A 20,006-nucleotide genomic window follows, 5' to 3' on the forward strand; every position below is an offset into this window, starting at 1 on the left:
ATGTTGCAGATCTTAGTATCATCTGCAAAAAGACAAACATTACCTTCGATCCCGTCCGCAATGTTGCTCATAAAGATATTGAACAGGACCGGTCCCAACACCGATCCTTGTGGCACTCCGCGTAACACCACTCTCTCTTCAGAGTAGGTTCCATTTACCATCACACATTGTCTTCTGCCCATTAACCAGTTTGCAATCCAGGCCACCACCTCGTTACTCACTCCTAAGCTTCCCATTTTATTCATAAGCCTCCTGACATGTCCTGAAAATGTGGTGAGGATAGGACAGTAAACACAAATGTTTTTAGGGACGCACACACACACACACACACTCACACCAGTCATGCACACACTAATCTCGTAAGCCTTCATTTTCTTTGGAAAAAGGCTAATAAAAAGCAAGTAATTTACTAGGTCAAAATATTTATGGTACGATTACATAAAGACCTAAGTCCAACCCATTAGCTATCTCCTACATTTATTATTCTCCCACACCACCTTTCACAGTTAAGGCAGATCAACCTTCTGCAAGGTATTACCAATGTGTAAGATATATAAAAGTGGTAGAAAGGTGCTGCTTACTGGTGCTGGTAAGATTATTTGCCAGTGGATCAATTCCAGATTGCACTATGGGTCCAGATGGATAAGTGGAAAAAAGCTGGAAAGTGCTAGGGTTGTGAAGTGTTTTGTTTCTTTAACGTGTAACAGGTTATGAGTTACAAATTGTTAATAATGTGATATTATTTTTGTTGATTTTATATTCTTTTTACTTTTCATTTTTAAAGATTGAGTTTTATTTGTCAGAATTTTAGTTTCGTGAGAATTTTATATTTTAATTTTTTTGGTAATATATTTTCTTTGCTAAACTAAGCATGGTCGTATGTATTTTATTTGTATTTCTGTTTTTGCTAAATTGATTATGTATGTTTTTGTTCATCACTCAGGCCTTTATTGTGTTGAGCGATTAAGACTTTTTAATAAATGTAAATGTAAAATGTAAATGTAAGGAACATGTTAAAATTAGAAACAGTTATAATAAACTGCATATCCTAAAGCAATTAAGACCTCTTCTTAATACTGATGACTTTTGGACTGTACTTCAAACGTTGATTTTTTTCTAATGTAGACTACTGTAATGCCGTCTTACGTTGGGCTACCTGTTAGTACATTGAAACCACTTCAATTGTTTTCCAAAATGCAACAGCTAGAACCCTGACTGGAAAAAGGAAATATGATCATATGACCCCGACTTTAATAGAATTACATTGTCTACCAATTAAATTTAGGATCAATTACAAATGTGCTTTGCTTATTACATAAATCTATTTCCAATGAAAGAACAGAATGGCTAAACACGTCTTCACACCTCCATATCCCATAACGGATCCTTAGGTCTACAAATAAAGGTTTTTTTAAATCTATTCCATCAATATGGACAGTACACCTAAGTATGGTAAGAGAAAGAACCATATCTATTGCAGGTCCCAAATTGTGGAACTCGTTACCGGCTGAATTAAGATTGCAGAAAGAATTTTTAATATTTAAGAAAAATTTAAAAACCTGGCTTTTTAAACAGGCATAGCCTAAGTGTCTTCTAGCTAAGAAATTTTAGGACTGGTTTTATGAGTAATTGAGCCAAAGTTTGTAGCTTGTATTTTAATTTGCTGTTTATTTTACCTTTTTTTATTTTATTGTATTTTAAGTGTCATTTGAATTTGAATTTTACCTATAATTATTTGTCTTAAATGATTTGAATTTAATGTTAATGTGCTTATCTGTTTCAACGCATATATATTTTTATTGAATTCTCCATCTTTATAACCTTATCTATGTTGTGAACTGTTGTGTTTTGATCGTCAGCCGCAGGCAGCCGCAGCCAACCCAACCCACATCATGTGTGGCCCTGCTCTCCTCTCCGGCTGCCGCCACATGCCATCTGCTTCCCGAGACTTCTCATGGTGGCTGGGCCGCCCCGACCTCCATGCCTCCACCGGGCCTTCCTAGGTGTGCGCACGCACCACCGAGCCTCTCTTTTAAGATGCTATGGTGGGAACCTCAGGGACGTCCTCGATTGATGACATCACAAGCTGGGGTTTATAAGCACCTTCCTGGCCCTACGCTAATCGACTTGGCAATGAGTGCCTTCGATACTGGTACTTGTTCCTGTCTCCTCGGATGTCGGTGCCGGACTCAGATCTCTACCTGCGGTTCTGAAGTCTGGCTTGGGTACCAGCTCCTCGGGGGCCCTATGTGCGCTTCCTTGGGAGACTTGTCTCCAGACCTCCCCGCTCCTCAGGGTGGTTCCTGTGCTTCTCCAGAGGTCCTGCCTGCTGGCCTCCCGCTCCTCGATGTTGCCTTGAGAACTGCCTTGCACTAATGACTTACCTCGCACTTCCCCGCTCCTTGGGGCAGTACCTACATCTCTACATCAGCGACTTGCCTCGTACTCTTCCACTCCTTGGGGCAGTGCCTACATCTCTAAATGAGTGACTTACTCCAGCTTCCCTGGAGAGGGAATGGAGCATGGTAGGGACATCTGCCTTCTTGCCCCCTTCCCCCTACCCATCACTGCAATTCACGTCCTTGATCTTTGATTCTATCTACCAAACCCTGGGACCTCCTTTCCTTCCTACCTACTTCTCCCTTTTTCCCAAATCCTGGAGCCCGCTCTTTAACCCCTTCTACTTCATCCTCTTCTTCCTCTATCCCAGAACCTTCCTCCCTCTCACTCCTCTTTGTCTTCCCCATCCCAAATTCCTGATCTTCACTTCTTCCTTGTTCTTTCATATTTCCCATCCTCTCCATCCCCAGACTTCTTTCTCTCTCTCTCCATCCCCAGTCCTCTTTCCTTCTCAAACTCTCCCTATTCCCAGTCCCTCGCCTTCTCCTCTCCCTTCCCTGAGATCTCCTCCCTGTACAGACACAAGGAAGGTTGGAAAACTATTTTTATAATGCACAGTAAAAATTGGAAATGATTGCTAACACGCTTCAGAATTTCATAATTTTTGCCACAGAATCTAGCCGTGAGTTGAAGCGGGAAGCTGTGGCGCTGAGCCTTAGACCTTCTGAACCCTGTTATCTGATTGAATATCGGTGAGTGAGGGAGAGAAAATGTCTATGTGATTGAGCATGTGTGTGAGTGAGAGAACGTGTGTATGTGACTGAACATATGTGTGAGAGAGCATGTATAAGGGTGAGAGTGAGGGAGAATGTGTGTATGAGTGAGCATATCTGTGTGTGTATGAGAGAACGTGTGTATGTGACTGAACATATATGTGTGAGAGAGCATGTATAAAGGTGAGAGTGAGGGAGAATGTGTATGAGTGAGCATATCTGTGTGTGTATGAGAGAAAGGAAAATGTTTGTGTGCATCTACATCTTCTCTATTCCTGCTAAACCACAACAATCTCAGAGCATCTGGAAATAAAAAATTCCCAGATATGGAGAGCAGGGAATTTATTTTATCCTTATGAGTTTTATTTATTGGGTTTTGTTTGATGCATCTGCTGTTTTGAAATATTTGTATTGGTATTTTGAAATGTTTTAATTTTTAAATGAATTTGTAATTATTCTGTTGTAATATCTGCCTTTTCATAGGTGGGGTTGTTGTTGGTTTATTTATTCATTTTTTTATTTATAAGCTTACAAATTTTAACAAAAGCATCACTTGTTCCAGTAATGCAAGTAAAGAACGAAAAAGAAAAAAAAAACCCCAAAGGAAACATTTTTAGGAACCTTTGAGAGTCCACAAAATGGGGAGATCCAATTAAAGTCCGGGCACTTTAAATAAGAACATAAGAAATCACCATGCTGGGTCAGACCAAGGGTCCAAGTCCAGCATCCTGTTTCCAACAGAGGCCAAACCAGGCCACAAGAACCTGGCAAGTACCCAAAAACTAAGTAGATCCCATGCTACAGATGCCGACAACAAGCAAGGGTCTTACCCACTCTCAGCACAGATGGATTTGGAAAATTGGGGAGGGGGGGTGATACGGTGTCCAGGGGTGAGCCCATGTTCCCGTGCCACTGGGGGAGGCAGAGGGAGGGGGTGGAGGTGGTAAGGGAACCAATGGGAACTTTTATTTTGAAACCGTGCAAAGGTTGATGGGGGAGGGAGAGGGGAGGGATTGGGAATGTTTTGGGGTGAAGGCTTACATTTGGGTCACAGGACTTTGATTTTATTTGGGGGGGGGGGGGTTGTTACACTGATATCTCTGAAGATATCCAGTTAAGTAGAAACAGAGTCAGAGCTGTGTCTGGAGGGGACTTCCTGTTTTCTTCATGTGAGAAGCTGTCAAGCAGAGAGACATCAAAGACAGGATCGGAGAGCAAGTGCTGGACAGTTTGGAGACTCAGAAGAATCGGGGGAGTATGGGGGAAGGCATTCTCGCTTTCAATGAGGGTGTAGGACCCTCTTCAAGACCTTGTCTGATTAAGCCACCTATTAGAACAATGGACTCTGGGAGGTTTTAGCACCCTTGAAGCAAGCTGTAACTTCATTAGAGGCTTTAACTATGGATATACATAAGGAGGCCAATATTCAGTGGGTCGTTTAGTGGACAAGTTATCCAGCTAACTGTCTTTGATGTCTCTGCTTGACAGCTTCTCACAGAAGAAAACAGGAAGTCCCCTCCAGACGCAGCTCCGACTCTTCCAGATGTCATCGAGAGCAGCGAGGCATCACCACTGCTTGCCTTAACCCGCCGAAGGAACAGGAGCTGCTGATGTGCCCGGGCCTAATGACACCTCAAAGTCATGTTGGGGCTCAACTCGATCAGCCTCGGCCACCGAATGTCCACTGGGTGCATCCACTGCTTCCACTTGTATCAAGAACCTAGTCATCGTTGCCTGTCGGGTGAACCCTACTTCTGAGGGGGCTGGAGGACCCCCTCTGATCTTTCCTTTCCTCGTAACCATTCCAAAAAAGACAAATTAAAAAAAATAATAAATCCATTGGGTTTCTGTGTTTCAACATGTCTCGATGTGGGCCTTTAGACACTTCCCTGGGGCTCTTGGACATTTATGATGATTATACTGAGGATTCATATTTTGTTCTCCTCCTCCTCACACTGAGGAACCATATTTTGTTATCCTCTCTCCTCCTCACTCCGAGGATCATAGAAACATAGAAATGACGGCAGAAGAAGACCAAACGGCCCATCCAGTCTGCCCAGCAAGCTTCACACATTTTTTTCTCTCATACTTATCATTTTCTCTTAACTCTTGGTTCTATTTCCCTTCCACCCCCACCATTAATGTAGAGAGCAGTGATGGAGCTGCATCCAAGTGAAATACCTAGCTTGATTAGTTAGGGGTAGTAGGGGTAGTAACTGCTGCAATAAGCAAGCTACACCCATGTTTATTCCCTTTACCCAGACTATGTCATACAGCCCCTATTGGTTGTTTTTCTTCTCTCCTGCCGTTGAAGCGGAGAGCCATGCTGGTTATGCATTGAAAGTGAAGTATCAAGCCCTTTTGGTTTAGGGTAGTAACCGCCGTAACAAGCCAGCTACTCCCTGCTTTGTGAGTGCGAATCCTTTTTTTTTTTTTTTTCTTCTCCCCTGCAGTTGAAGCTATTCTGGATATGCATGAAGCCTCAGCTTTTCTTATTCCCCTGCTGTTGAAGCAGAGAGCTATGCTGGAAATGCTTGATGTATCAGCCTCTCCCATGCCATGAAGCAGAGAGCCATGCTGGATATGCATCGAAAGCGAAGTATCAGGCACATTTGATTTGGGGTAGTAACCGCCGTAATAAGCCAGCTACTCCCCGCTTTGTGAGTGCGAACCCTCTTTTCTTCTCCCCTGCCGTTGAAGCAGAGAACTATGCTGTATATGCTTGGAAAGTGAAGTATTAGGCTTATTTGGTTTGGGGTAGTAACCGCCGTAACAAGCCAGCTACTCCCCTCTTTGTGATAGCGAATCCTTTTTTCCACATTTCCTCTTGCCGTTGAAGCTTAGAGCGATGTTGGAGTCACAGTAAGCATCTGTATGTTTATTTAATAAGGGTATTGTCTCCGGGCAGTAGCCATCTTTCTGGTGAGCCACCCACTCTACATAAAGTTACTTAAAGTTAATGTTACTGTTACTTCTCTCTGTTCTATTGTTGTTACCCCCTCCCAGTTTTGATTCCCCTGTTAAAATGTAATTTCCAAACTTAACCAGTTTTTGATGTAAACCGGCATGATGTCCACAACTAATGCCGGTATATAAAAATGTTTAAATAAATAAATTAATAAAGATTATGAGATCGCTGATAAATATTTGTTACTGTACATCCATAAAACATGTTGTTTGATTGAAAATGCATATTACTTCAATGGATCGGCGCATACAGATGCATGGTTTGCCGATTAGGGAAAATTGTCTGTCATTACGAAAAGCTGTAGGAGACAAAAAAATCTTTCTCCAGGTTTGGAAGCCATATCTGGATTCTTTATCTTGTAGGATTCGCAGTTTAATTGTCAATACTCTTGTGGCATCATAAGGGTTAGTCGAATTTGGGATTGTTGAGGGGAGGTTGGGGAGAGGGAAGGGGTTCTCTCTAGAAGACATGTCTTTTCTCAAAAATTATTTTTGTAAAATTGCTCCTATATATTGTATTTTGGAAAAGCTGCTTTGAGGATACTGTTTATCCTATGGTTTTGGAATGTTGTATGTGTCTTCTGAAAATAATAAACAGATTGTTTAAAAAAAAAAAGTAATAAAAATGAAAGACATGGACCAGGGTAGTAGAAGCTCCTGAAGCATCCTCTCAGGAAACAGCCATCTTGGATCTCCAGCCTATTTATTTAAAAAGATAAGAATTGTTATACTGGCTCAGACAGAGAGTGCATCAAGCCTAGTATCCTGTTTCCAACAGTGGCAAATCCAGGTCAAATAGATCGGATGCTGCTAATGCCCAGGGATAGGTAGTAGCTTTTCCTAAATCTATCTGGTTAATAGTAGTTTATGGACTTCTCCAGGAACTTGTCTAAACCTTTTTTAAACCCAGTTACACCAACTGCCTTTACCACATCATCCAGCAATGAATTCCAGAGCTTAATTTTGTGCTGCGTGAAAAATGATTTTCTCCAATTTGTTCTACTTGCTAACTTCATGAAGTGCCCCATAGTCCTTCTATTATCTGAAAGAGTAAATAACCGAGTCACATCTACCCGTTCTAGACCTCTCATGATCTTAAAGACCTCTATCATATCCCCCCTCAGCCGTCTTTCCCCAAGCTGAACAGCCCTAACCTCTTTAGTCTTTCCTCATAGGGGAGCTGTTCCATCCCCTTTATCATTTTGGTAGCCCTTCTCTGTACCTTCTCCATCACAACTATATCTTTTTTGAGATGTGGCGACCAGAATTGTACACAGTATTCAAGGTGCGGTCTCACCATGGAGCGATACAGAGGCATTATGACATTTTCCGTTCTATTAACCATTCCTTTTCTAATAATTCCCAACATTCTGTTTGATTTTTTGACTGCCGCAGCACACTGAACCGACGATTTTAAAGTATTATCCACTATGATGCCTAGATCTTTTTCCTGGGTGGTAGCTCCTAATATGGAACCTTATATCGTGTATACAGCATGGGTTATTTTTCCCTATATGCAACACCTTGCAGTTGTTTATATATAACTGCATAAACAGGAAAAATAATGGAAGTGGTTCACAACGTAGCATACATAATCCAAAATAAAAACAAAATACAAATCAAGATAAAACAAAATAAAACACTGACTGCTGGCAGTTTGTGCTCTTTTGGTATTGGAAATTTAATAATTGTAACTAATTCAGTTTACTCATGGCTTTCTGTGGTCCAAGCACACATCTAGCACGAATTACAATAGACCTAATGCCACAAGGGTTCCAAAAGTGTCTTTTCTCGCAGGGTTTTCTGATTAGTATCACAGCCATGCATGTAAATATAATATACGTATTGAGGTTGATATTCAAAACCATTTAGATGGATAATTCACAAACTATCCATCTAACTCACATGTTATCCATCGAACTCCAGGTTATCCATTTAAATGTTTAGTTTTGAATAGTGACCTCATTGTAAGTGATAATTTTACTTTGTCTTTTTCATGTAAAATGAGTTATTATAAATGCATAATTTGTAATTACGTGTGGAGAAGGCATGAACAGGGAAGGGCGCAAAGCTGTAAGGTTCACCTGGGGGGGGGGGGGGGGAAGAGCTAACAACCTTACACCGACCTAGATTGTCTCTTCTTCCAAACTTGAGATGAGCAGAAGGCCCATGGTTGCAGCTGGCTATTTCTTGTGGGTGGATAAGAACGCAGCCGGCGGCTCATTAGTAATCACTAGGGCTATTTCTATATTCAAGCATGGCAAGATATGTGTCCCCTCCACCTGATTTTTCTTCATCAGAAAATGCTTCACAGTTTTAATCTCCTTCTAAATCTGGCAATAATGTGGACTAGGTGAGGGATGCCAAAAGTCACAGGTTTTGTATACTGGCTATGGCTCTCAGTATACTGAGAGCCATAGCCTGACACAAATTCACCTGGAATCCCATGGCGAGCAAAAACTCCCTTAATTTGCCAACTACATTCAGAGCTGTAATATTTTTTTTCAGCATTCTTAGTTCAAAGTAGTGGTGGTGATAACAGTCCACAGCATAGTTGACACTGTCGCGCACAAAACGATCCGACGCTGCCTTTTGTTACGAGCGCGCGCGGGCGTCTCGGGCGGGTGGTGAGCCCTTGGGCCACGGCAGGACCCCAGGAGGAGCCCAAGGCCACACCGTGGGAGGTGAGCTGAGCAGGCATGGTGAGCCAGGCAGGCAGGAACAGAAGCAGGGAGTCCGACCCTCAGCCGGACCTGCATGCCCATGGTAGCCAACACGGGGAAGTTGACTAGTGAACGGTCCTCCGACTGTTCCCGGCCCTTTCGGACCCGCCGCAGGGAACGGCAATGGGCAGCAGGCCGGACAGAGGCGAGGGCAGACAGAGTCCTTAAACTGAAGACATCAGACGGGGCAGAAGCAAGACGAAGACCAGGACAAGGGCTGAAGCGAGACACAGGAAAGGCCCAGGCGAGCAGGAACTCCGATGCTGGGATACTCGCATCCGAAGCCCCCTCGGCTGGCAGAAGCTCAAGAGCCCGTGGGACGAATCCCTCCTGTTGGCCACTCCAGGGCCCAACAGGACAGAAGGCTCAGGAACCAGGTCAAGGCAGAGACAGGTAGACATCCGGACAAGGGCTGAAGCAGACACTGAAGACAAGGCTGGACGGGAACATTGCACTGTCCATCAGGGCGCCCTACTCAGCCCGCCCGTGGGACTGAGTCGCGGACCACCCTGTCCCAGACGCACCCTACACAGCCTAGGAAGGCTGGTCGCGGACCACGCTGAGAAGGAGGGCGCGGGGAAGACCCAGGCAAACAGGAACTCCGATGCTGGGATACTCACATCCGAAGCCCTTTCGGCTGGCAGGCACAGGAACAAACATCAGGCAGAGACACTGGGCAGGGATCCATCAAAGCATAAGTGATCACGGAAGACCTGGATCGGGAGAGGCCACAGGCAACTGTGTAACCCAATCCGAAGGCCGAAGACAAGCAGGAGTCAGAGTCACGGACCGGAGTCAAGGCAGGCTGAAGACAAGCAGGAGACGGAGTCACGGACCAGAGTCAAGGCAGGCTGACGACAAGCAGGAGTCATAGACACGGAAGACCTGGATCGGGAGAGGCCACAGGCAACTGTGTAACCCAATCCGAAGGCAAAGACACAGTGAACAGAAAGTCCTTAAATACTGGAGGTAGAGGGCAACTCCCTGGGAGGAGCTTGCCAGGACCGCCCACCGCTGGTCCTATAACTAGGGTAGAGAGCTGCGGGCCAGCCCCTAGGGAAGGGCGTCGCCCAACAGGAAGTCCAAACGCTGAGGCTTGCAAGCCACAGGCATGCCTCAGGAGCAGCTAGGCCTCTCAGGCCTTGGAGCAAGTCCTGGATGATGCGCAGGCGAGGCCCAGGCTTCAGAGCGGCCTCTGGAGGAAGGTAAGAGACCTCCTGCAGCGCAGCAGCAGGGGGGATCGCAACACCTTTGTCATGGCAGAATCATTGGCTCTTCGGGGTTTGAAGCAATGATGCTGCAAACAGATTGGACGCTTGAGCACCTTCTCCTCAAGGTCAGCATTCTTTCCTGGCCAGGGAACCAAGTCTATGGCCCTGGGTTTTTTTTTTTTGCATTTCTCAGCTCCCACGTGTCACTGATGGATTTCTTTCATTAAACTCTGCTCTCATGGGAATCACCAGTCTTGCTCGTTTTCTTGTCCGAAATGGGTAAGTTGGACAGAATTAAATGCACCTGTGCTTCAGATGCCTCAACAGTGCTGGCCTCGTCCTCCGGAGGTACTCTGCTTAGGGTATCAGCAACAGGAACAGTGCTACCTGGCCTATATTTTACAACAATGCCATATTTCTGCCGTTGTAGCATCATTCTTTACAGCCCGGCTGGTGCCGCTGCCAGACTCTTCTATATGGCTCTTCCCAAAGTCTTGCGCTCCTATTCTACCGGCACTTGTCGTCCATATATATGCCATATTTTCATCTATAAACCCTGCACACTTGTAAACCCCGCACCTGTGCATACCCTCTGTAAAAGAGGTCCTAGCAGATGTAAATTGATCTGGGGATGTTCATTAATTTCTTCTGTTTTGGCAGAAAAAAAAATAGTATGGGGCAGATTTTAAAACCTACACACGCGGCCTACATTTGTGAGTGCTACTCGGCGCTCACAAATGTACGCCTGATTTTATAACATGCGCGCACAGCTGCACACGTGTTATTAAATCAGGGGTCGGTGCACACAAAGGGGGTGCACACTAGTGCACCTTGCGCGCGCCGAGCCCTCGGGGAGACCAGCTGGCTTTCCTCGTTATCTCCGGGGCCAGCACATGAAGAGAAGCTACAGAACGGCTGCTCTCCACAAAGAAAGAACAGGCTAGCAACAGCATCAGTGGAGGAGGAAGACTCATGGACCCTGACTACCTGGTCTGCATGTGTGTGTGTGTGAGAATGGGAGCCTGCCTGGGATGGGTGGATGTATGCCTGGATGTGTGCGTGTGTTTGTGTGAATGGGAGGCTGCCTCTGATGGGTGTGGGTGTGTGAATGGGAGCCTGCCTGGGATGGGTGGGAGTATGCATGTATGTGTGTGTGCACATGCATGCATGGAGCCTTCTTGGGATGTGTGTGAGAATGGGAGCCTGCCTGGGGTATGTGGATATAAATGGGAGTTTGTCTGGTGTATGTGTGTGTGCCAGAGAATGGGAGCCTGCCTGGGATGGGTGTGTGTGTGAATGGGAGCCTGCCTGGGATGGGTGTGTGTGTGAATGGGAGCCTGCCTGGGATGGGTGGATGTATGCCTGGGTTGCATACATGTATGAGTGTGTGAATGTGTGAATGGGAGCCTGCCTCTGATGGGTTTGGGTGTGTGAATGGGAGCCTGCCTGGGATGGGTGGATGTATGCCTGGGTTGCATACATGTATGAGTGTGTGAATGTGTGAATGGGAGCCTGCCTCTGATGGGTTTGGGTGTGTGAATGGGAGCCTGCCTGGGATGGGTGGATGTATGCCTGGGTTGCATACATGTATGAGTGTGTGTGAATGTGTGAATGGGAGGCTGCCTCTGATGGGTGTGTGTGTGAATGGGAGTCTGGCTGGGATGGATTTATGTGTGAATGGGAGCCTGCCAGGGATGGGTGGGAGTATGCATGTATGTGTGTGTGCACATGCATGCATGGGAGCCTTCTTGGGATGTGTGTGAGAATGGGAGCCTGCCTGGGGTATGTGGGTATAAATGGAAGCTTGTCTGGTGTATGTGTGTGTGCCAGAGAATGGGAGCCTGCCTGGGTTGTGTGTGTTTGTGAGCGAGAGAGAGAGAGAATGGGTGCTGCAGGTGGATTCCAACCTGCCAGCAGCTGAAATGAAGATGAGGGCCTGATGCTGTTGGTAGATCCCAACCCAAGAAGAATTGGAGACGCCTGTAGGTTTGTCTGAGAGGGAGCATATATGTGTATGAGCTTGTGTGTGTGTGTGTGTGTGAGAGAGAGAGAGAGAGAGTATGTGTAAGAAAGAAAGGAGAAAGTTTGTGCATCCCACTCCCACTAATCCATGATAATCTCAGGGTGACTGGAAATCAGAGTTCCCAGAAATGGAAAGTGTGAATTTTTAAAATCCTTTTTTGTTTTATTTTTCAGGTGTTATTTTATGTGTCTGCTTTTTTGAAAAATGTTATTGTATATAAGTTTTTAATTATTTGATCTTTTATTCATCAACTTTTATTATTATTTTATTATTAGTATGTTTTTAGTACTATGATGTATTTATTTTATTTCTTGATTTTATTGTTTAATGTTTGAGGAATGGTGATGGCTCTGTTTTTTCATTTTTGCACTGCATAGAGTGTCTCGCTTCTTGCGTTTTCCAGTTCAGTTCTTGTCTGCACCTTTGTATTTCTACTTTATGGTTGTTCTGGTCTGTATTTGGTGAGGGTCTGTTTATGTTCTGCATGTGTGACTGAGGTGAGGCATTCTCCTAATAGGAAGTGTATTAGTGTTTTAGGGCTTTCAGAGGGTCAAGCCCACACCAACACACATCACAATAGGCCTGATACCCTATGGGTTCAAAGTGTCTTTTTTGCAGGGATTTCTGGTTGGCATCACAGCAGTGCATGTAAATGGAATGTGATATTTTTACCTCAGAATACTGCACTTTGATATCTTTCATGAAAAATGTCATTGTAAATGCACAACTCTTAACTGCGTGTGTGGAACGGGGAGGGGGTGGGAGGGGGCATTGTGCAAGGCTATAAGGTTCACCTTTGCACCAGCCATGGGTTCTCGGGTTGGGGGGGAGGGGATGGTGTCAGTTTGTATCACTGAAGGGAGCTGAGCTTTTTTTTTTCGGTGGGCCCAGGATGAGGGTGGGGGAGGCAGCACAGTAATTGTTCGTACAAGGCATGGAAAAAAGCAAGCACCGGCCCTGTCTGGGCTTTCTGTAAGTGGATTGAAGGGGCTGTAGCCCTGTCTACCAAAAAAAAAAAGGACTCAGCTCTTTATCTCTCTCTCTCTCTCTCTGTCTAAAAGGAGCCAAGATCAGTTAATCAGTCAAATCTGTTTTCAGAGATCTCCAACCAAGAGGCAGAAAGCAAGGGTCCAATAAAATGCCACCATAAAATGGGGTAACATCAGATCCAGGAATCTCCCCCCAGACAGAGAAGTCGGTTGTGGGGCAAACGGGGCAAACATTAATCTTTTGCTCTCAGCATTGGCCTGGAATGATTAAGCTCTCCGAGGCTGAAATCATTTACTCCTCATGCTGCTTCCTCACAGCAAGGGCTACCAGTTATGTGAAATCGTGTGCTATCATCTTTGGGGGGGGACCGAGCTCAGACCAGAGACCACTAGCCCTCTTTAAAACAGGCCTGGTGGGGGGGTACAAACTTAAAAGCTTGATCTTCCCCCCCCCCCCCCCCCCCCCTCAGTCACATGTCCCCCTCTCTACATCATTCCGACCTTTTGGACTATTTTAATCAGAGTTGCCAGGATTTGTGAGAATTCCCCTTCTTGCCAGGAGTAATCAGAGCCACGTGTGAAGGCAGAGGTGGCCTGCAGACTGATCAGACAGCGTTCTGGGTCATAACTCTTGTGTAAGCCTGCTTGGTATTATTATTCAGGGATCACTGCAGATTTTCCAAGGATTATTACTGTAAATGAGCGCTGCAATCAGCCTAGGCGGCTGTGATTTTTCTTTTTTTTCACAGCACCCGTTAATAAAAAGCTATTTTTTTTAAAATATTTTTTAAATGAGTCCTGTAGCAGTGGGAACTTGGCCTATAATGTTCCTGCCTCATTCCAGCTGAAATCCAGCTGTGGAGGCAGGCAGGAAGAGATAGGCGAAGAAATCATAAAAAAAAAAAAAAAAAACTGAAACAGATGGAGTAAGACAAACCTATTATTTCAAAAATTGTTGTTTTTTTTATTTTTTTTTAAAGTTTTTTTTTTCCATAGGTTCTGGAAGCACTGAGCGGGAAAGGATGGGTCGCGTTAAATTTCGTGTGAGGGGGTGAGATGTCATGGGTGAGCTGCCCCCGGGGACTGAATGAGAACTGGAGCAATCGTGAGGCGCCTTTGCCTGGAAACCTGTTTCCTCACCCCCAAGAACCTGCATTTTTATTGTTTTAAGTCACCATCGTCCCGACCTTTAGAGACGGTCGCTCGCTTTAGCCCCTTTCATTCCACGACTCGGGGGGGTTGTGTACCAGATTTTTCTTCCGGGAGGAGGGAAACATTGGGCTTGCAGTCAAGGTTCAAATAACATTCACAAAATGAATGGATTGTTCAAAGTTTAAAGCTAAAAAAAAAAAAAAAAATTGTTAGCCAAGAGATTCGGAGGACAACTAATAGTTTGTTCACATGAATAAAACATAGTATAGGTGCGGGAAGACAAGGCCCATTTGGGCCCCCAAGCCTGTCCAGTTGCCACTGCATGCCCTACCATATCTTCTAGCTGTCAGATTGCTGGGAAGTGGAGCCAGGTTAGCCTATTGCCCATGCTAAGAAAATGCTCCCCCCCCCCCCCCCCCCCCAATTATATTTGAAAATTATAAGAATTATCGCACGTACTTTTGTTCGCGCACCAGGTGCAAACAAAAGTACGCCGGATTTTATAAGATACGCGCGTAGCCGCTCGTATCTTATAAAATCCGGGGTCGGCGCGCGCAAGGGGGTGCACATTTGTGCAACTTGCTCGCGCCGAGCCCTGCGTGCACTGCCCTTTCCCTCCGGCCTCCTCCCACCTTCCCCTTCCTTCCCCTACCTAACCCCCCCCCCCCCCCCCCCCCGGCCCTATCTAAACCCCCCTACCTTTGTCGACAAAGTTACGCCTGTGCAGCGCCATCACCCGACCTGGGGACTGTTCTGGAGGCCTCGGCCGCGCCCCCAGAATGCCCCTGGGTCGGCACCACGCCCCCCCGACAAGCCCCCTGACACGCCCCCTAGCGAAGCAAAATAGGCTCGGCGCGCGCAGGGGTTTTTTAAAAGGGTTATGCGCGTAACTTATGCGCATAACCCTTTTAAAATCTACCCCAATATGTAACTGGCTGAGGATAACTGAAGTTAAGATGGGCAGAATATATATATATATTCACCAATATATATATATATTCACCAATATATATATATATTCACTAATATTCACTATATTCACTAATATACATTCACCAATACTAATCTTAAGCTATATGTAATCCTAATTTGTCATAATTTATTATTGACCCTTTGCTACGCATATTTAATTTAAGCCTTGATTGACTCCCCCTCATTATTAAGTTGTTCACTGTATCAATTTTATTTTTTACATAATTGTTCTATATATAATTCTTTGGCGTATAGTTTTTTAACTCTTACTATCTTGTTCTATGTAGAAAGTTAAAGCATTTTATGTATAAAGCTAAGGCGTTCGTTTAATAACGCCTAGGCGTATGTTAATATGTTCTCTGTACACCGATGTGATATCTTGATAAACGGCGGTATATAAAAACCAATAAATAAATAAATAAATAAATATATATATATTTTTTAAAATTAAATGCACCAAAGTCTTAAGGCCATTTCATGCTAGCTGACCTTGCGACCTTGTCTTGGAGCTTGATGTAGCTGTAGCACCATTCTGTGTAAGTTGGCCTTGTCTTTTCTCCCTTTTCGGTCCTCTGCCGTTCCAGGTGATTAGGAATGCAGGCGACTGTGACGGGGGCCATAAGACCCTGCGCTGAAGGGATACGTTAGCAGGAGCCAACTCTGATTGTGCTCCTGTGGAGAAATGCAGTAGTGTGCATGAATCAGTTGTGGGGAGACCCCTAAATTGGTATCCGTTTAAATTCTAGTAGTCCCATCACCAGATATTACCAGTGGGGGGAGACCCAGGAGTTTTATTGCCGGAAGTGTTGTAAAAAAATGTTTGGATGTTTGAAGCTGCATTTCTCACAGAGCGACCACTGGACGGCACGTGGCATGATGCTGGGTTATGGTATCTGATAGAAGGAAAGGAAACTGAGAGTGGTGTGTTGGGTGGTGCACTGCCCCCTTAAATTAGAAGAGTTTTTTATTGGTTGGGAAGTGCCCCAGGGAGGTACCGTGTAAAGCCTGGATCTGTTTGGTGGGAGTTGCCCTTTCTAGGTTGGAGGTTGTAAGAGGGACCTCCAGGATGTAGTGATTCTGCATTAGCCAGCCCAGTGGGCCCCAGGGACCTCTCAGGTGGGAAGTGGGCCCTGCGAGAGCTCAAAGGAAAAGGCCCAAGGCCATGGAGTAGGAGAAGTATGGCAAATCCACTCTCTGAGGACGTGGCTGGAACAGCGGAGTAGGAGAGATGATTCCCCCCTCTCAAGGAAAAGGGTAGAGACCTCCAGGTCTCCACTAGATGGCCCTAGATTCCTGCCCTAGGTACTTCCAGCTTAGTGTGAGAAACCCTTCCCCTAGAGCACCTCCCTTTGAGGTTGGCTGTGAATGGTAGCTCCTTCGTTCACTTGGAGGGGCTAGTGGCAGAGATAGTGTGGTCGTTATGAGTTGCCTTCTGGAAAGTAAGGAGCAGGTGTAGGGAGCTGAAGGATTCATTTTAGGAGATTTCTGCAGTGCACCCCTTGCCTGTCAGGGTCTACTTCTAAGTTGGAAGACTTTAGTTATTGTTGTAGTGTGTTGTCTGAGTTTACTGGGGTGATACTCTGGGATACTCAGGGGAGAAGAAGACCTATGTACCATTTCCCCTGAAGCTGAAGTGCATTGGCACTCACTCCCAAGCTTCTCATTTTGTTCATGAGTCTCCTATGTGGGACGGTTATCAAAAGTTTTACTAAAATCCAAGAAAATCACATCGGATGCTCTTCCCTGATCCAATTCTCTAGTCACCCAATCAAAAAAATCAATCAGATTTGTCTGACAGGACCTTCCTCTGGTGACTCCATGCTGCCTCAGATCCAGCAATCCTTCTGACTGTAGATAGTTCACTATCCTTTCCTTCAGCAGAGTCTCCATTAATTTTCCCACCACCGAGGTGAGGCTGACCGGCCTGTAGTTTCCAGCCTCCTCTCTGCTCCCACTCTTGTGAAGCGGGACCACCACCGCTCTTCTCCAATCACTCGGCACCACTCCTGTTTCTAGGGATCTATTGAACAGGTCACGCAGCGGAGCCACCAGCACATCTCTGAGCTCCCTCAGTATCCTGGGATGAACCTCGTCAGGCCCCATGGCTTTATCCACTTTCAGTTTTCCTAGCTCTTCCCATACATTCCTTTCTGTAAATGGAGTTTCATCTACTCCATCCCCTTTCTCAGTCTTGTTAATTAGCGATGGTCCTTCTCTACCCATTGATCTTTGTCACCTTTCAGTTTCACTAAACCACTTCGGACTTTTCTTTCTCTGATATAACTGAAGAATGTTTTGTCACTTCTCTTTACCTCTATTGCAATCCTTTCTTCCGTCTGCCTTTTTGCTTTCTTGATATCTTTCTTTTTCTCCCTTGGTTTCATTAGATATTCTTCCCTGTGTTCCTCTTTTTGGGATCCTTTATATTTTTTTTACTTCAAAACAGTTTTTATTATGCTCAAATAACTGCAAACACTGATATGTCAAATACAATGCAAGAATTGAATAACAATAATGATACAGAAGGTTTTGAAAATAGTAGCAGATGATTCATTCTCCTTAAGAACATAAAAACATAAGAACTTGCCATACTGGGTCAGACCAAGGGTCCATCAAGCCCAGCATCCTGTTTCCAACAGTGGCCAATCCAGGCCATAAGAACCTGGCAAGTACCCAAAAACTAAGTCTATTCCATGTAACCATTGCTAATGGCAGTGGCTATTCTCTAAGGGGCGGATTTTCAGAGCCCCGCTCGCGTAAATCCGCCCAAAACCGGGCGGATTTACGCGAGCAGGGCCCTGCGCGCCGGGAAGCCTATTTTACATAGGCCTCCCGGCGCGCGCAGAGCCCCGGGACTCGCGTAAGTCCCGGGGTTCTCGGAGGGGGGCGTGTCGGGGGCGTGTCGGGGGGGCGGGCCCGGTCGTCGCGGCATTTCGGGGGCGTGTCGGCAGCGTTTTGGGGGCGGGTACGGGGGCGTGGCTACGGCCCGGGGGCGTGGCCGCGCCCTCCGTACCCGCCCCCAGGTCGCGGCCTGGCGCGCAGGAGGCCCGCTGGCGCGCGGGGATTTACGCCTCCCTCCGGGAGGCGTAAATCCCCCGACAAAGGTAAGGGGGGGGGTTTAGACAGGGCCGGGCGGGTGGGTTAGGTAGGGGAAGGGAGGGGAAGGTGAGGGGAGGGCAAAGGAAAGTTCCCTCCGAGGCCGCTCCGATTTCGGAGCGGCCTTGGAGGGAACGGGGTAGGCTGCGCGGCTCGGCGCGCGCCGGCTATACAAAATTCATAGCCTTGTGCGCGCCGATCCAGCATTTTAGTGGATACGCGCGGCTCCGCGCGTATCTACTAAAATCCAGCGTACTTTTGTTTGCGCCTGGAGCGCAAACAAAAGTAGGCTATTCGCGCGCCTTTTAAAATCCGCCCCTAAGTGAACTTAATAGCAGGTAATGGACTTCTCCTCCAAGAACTTATCCAATCCTTTTTTAAACCCAGCTATACTAACTGCACTAACCACATCCTCTGGCAACAAATTCCAGAGTTTAATTGTGCGTTGAGTAAAAAAGAACTTTCTCCGATTAGTTTTAAATGTGCCCCATGCTAACTTCATGGAGTGTCCCCTAGTCTTTCTATTATCCGAAAGAGTAAATAACCGATTCACATCTACCCGTTCTAGACCTCTCATGATTTTAAACACCTCTATCATATCCCCCCTCAGTCGTCTCTTCTCCAAGCTGAAAAGTCCTAACCTCTTTAGTCTTTCCTCATAGGGGAGTTGTTCCATTCCCCTTATCATTTTGGTCGCCCTTCTCTGTACCTTATATCCTCCCCATTCCCCTTTCCCCCGCCTTCCCCCTCTCCCCCCTTTATATTTTTTTAATGCTGTTCTTTTTGCTTTTATTTTATCAGCCACCTCCTTTGAGAACCAGATTGGTTTCTTATCTCTCTTACTTTTGTTTACTTTCCTAACACATAGATTTCTGCCTTTGTAATTGCTCCTTTTAATTTGGCCCACTGTTGTTCCACCTTTCCCATTTTCTCCCTGTTGCGGTCCCGGGTCGGCCCCGGGAGCGCCGCCTCCCTCGCCGGGCGTCCGGGCCTGCTCTGCCCTCCCCGGGCCTCCAGGGACTCTTGCCGCCGCTCCCCCGCCGCTGGCGCACCTCGCCCGGGCCTGCACCTCCTTCTGCCGCCACGCTCCCGCTCCGGCGGAGCAGCCGGCGTCTCGCCGCGGCTGGCTCCGCCCCCTAGGCGCACTCGCGCGTCCCGGCTGCAAATTTAAAGGGCCAAGCACGGGGGAACTTGGTTCCTCCCTCGGGTGACGTCAGAGGCTGCAGGGCTACTTAAGCCCTGCAGTCCCTGCTCTCAGGGCCTTGCAACGAGGTTCCCAGGTGTTCCTGTCTCCAGTTGCTGCGTTCCTGTGTCGTCTGATCTCCGCTTGGCTTTTGACTTTGGATTGGCTTCTGGTATCCTCTGGCTCTCGACTCTGGACTGGCTTACGGCGACTCTCTGGCTCTCGACTCTGGACTGGCTTACGGCGACTCTCTGGCTTTCGACCTCGGACTAGCGTACGGTGATCCCTTGGCTCCTGGCTCTGGACTGGCAAGCGACAATTCTCTGGTACACGGCTCTGGACTGGCAAGTGACGATCCTCTGGCGCTCGACTTTGGACTCCGTCTGACTCGGCCCCCGCGGGCCCTCCTAAGTCCCAGCGGCCGGGTTCCTACGGGCTCCTCCTGGGGGGACTCCGGCTTCCAGGGTGAATCTCCTAAGTCCCAGCGGCCGGACTCCTACGAGCTCCTCTCGGGGGAGGATCGGCTTCCAGGGCGAAGATCTTCACACCACCGCGCCAGTTCCACCGTCCCCTTCTT

The sequence above is a fragment of the Rhinatrema bivittatum genome, chromosome 5 (assembly GCF_901001135.1).
Source record: "Rhinatrema bivittatum chromosome 5, aRhiBiv1.1, whole genome shotgun sequence".
Classification (NCBI taxonomy): domain Eukaryota; kingdom Metazoa; phylum Chordata; class Amphibia; order Gymnophiona; family Rhinatrematidae; genus Rhinatrema; species Rhinatrema bivittatum.